Source organism: Cebus imitator, unplaced genomic scaffold, assembly GCF_001604975.1.
Source record: "Cebus imitator isolate Cc_AM_T3 unplaced genomic scaffold, Cebus_imitator-1.0 Scaffold107, whole genome shotgun sequence".
In the NCBI taxonomy this organism is placed as follows: Eukaryota; Metazoa; Chordata; class Mammalia; order Primates; family Cebidae; genus Cebus; species Cebus imitator.
This window is the reverse complement of record NW_016107422.1, coordinates 4,414,709-4,416,616: the sequence shown is the minus strand read 5'-3', so window position 1 is coordinate 4,416,616 and position 1,908 is coordinate 4,414,709.

The following is a 1,908-nucleotide window of genomic DNA, read 5'->3' as shown; positions in this document are numbered from 1 at the left end:
GGTGTCGTTACCGGGCCGGTGATGTGAGACGATAAAAAAAATATTAAGGGGACTTTTATGTGGTAACAAATTAGGGGCGCTGGATGGCCAGGCATGGGGCAGGAAGTGCGTAGGGGAGGGCAGAGCTGGCGTGGGCAGGAGGAAGGATGCGTGTGGCTGTCACGGGGCCTGGGATGCATCATCCATCCTGAGGTTCATTACGATTGGTGTTCCCTCTGCTTGAATATTCAATATTTCCAACTCACTCTGTGAAGTGAATTAAAAAAGTAGATTTATCCCCGGATTTTCTACAGATGGCCACTCAGAAGATTACACAAGCCCCGTGCCACCCCCCAACCCCTGCTTTCTTCAGGAGAATGGATGAGTGTTTGGGGTGTTTCATCTGCTCCGACAATTTCCCAGTTTCCCATGGATCAACACTGACAGAAAACCCCAAGTACGGATGACGGAAGGAAAATGAAAAGACTTAATTTTGAAAAGCTCTTGAATGCCTCAAGCCTCGTCGTCAGAATCTTTCAGTGAGGGAGTGCTTGGAAAGGTGCCCGCCTCTGGCTCAGACCTGATGATTAGAAAAGAAAATTAAGTATTCTGTTTATACCAGGGGGGCTACCTGCTCAAAACACCACCTTGATGGGCAAAAACGAGGTAAAGATACTGTTGCCTTGGGTTGCTGGAGGCAGGCGGGGGTCCTGGACTTTGAGGTGCTGGGGTCTTTGGTTCCCATCTTCTTACAGGTTCAAGGACTCAGCTGGGAGTAAAGACCCACAGCACAGTTGGCAGCAAGGAGTGGCAGGAAGGGCCTCTCACTGTCGGTCCTGGGTAAAGGGCCCAAGTCGTTGACAGACAGCCTTGAAAGTGTGACATCAGCAACCCCTGCTCACCCGGGCCAAGTGCCCACTACTTCTGGAAGGTCGGCACGAGCAGTTGGAGTTTGTTTGAAAGTAAAATCTGGTTATTAACTACCATTTAGAAAGAGTTTTTATTTTTAGAAAGAGTTTTTAAGAATTTTAATGCTTTGGATGAACTAGTATGCCAAAAAGAAGGGTGAACGGAACATCGAGGACCAATTTTCTAGTCTGGAAAAAACCCTGAGATGATCAGATTCCTTCTCATGTGAAGCGTTTATTTTCCAGATACAGTTTTTATCGATACTTTCAAAACTGTTTAGATGTCAGTTCTTGTCTTCTCTCTTTCATCAGGAGGGGTCCGATGGAGGGGAGTGTGGAGAGTAACAGCGTTTGCTGCATATAAACATTGTGCTATCCTGCTTGCAAACTACTTGTCCACAGATTTTTTAAACATGTTCTCACTTTTTAAGAAGAAAAATTCCATTGATTTTCTGTTGAGCAAAGGTTTTCTCCTCCCTCTCTTAAGTACGCCAGTGCTTTAAACGGAGGGTTAAAGAAATAACCTTCCTTGGGTAGGGAAGCTGATAATAAGCATTATTTTGGGTCCTTTGATGTGAGAGTTATCACCTGTCCCCTTCTTCTTGGGACTATTAGAGATGTCAGCTGGAGTGAATTGGTCCAGATGAGAACGCAGCGTGGCTGTGGGTAGATGAGCATCTGCACTGGGACTGCTTCAGAGACTGGAGCCACCCTCTCTCCTGCAGCTTCCTTAGGCAGGTGCAGCCAGGTGAGAGGTCAGGTGGTGGGTCTGCTCCAGCCAAGCTGGGCAGAGCTTTGGAGCCATGGGGCAAGGCGCAGACACTAGGCCTTGGCACTCATGGTGTGGACAAGGAGAGCTGACTTGGCTGTGTGCTTGCCAGGCGTGAGCCTGTAGGAAATCCCTGTAGAGGAGCCTCTTGCTCTCTGCCTGACATTTCCTGATGCCGCTTCCCAGAGTCTTCAGTGAGAGCCACCTCAACATTCCTTCTACTTTCAATGCTCATTTGTCCACAAAATATTG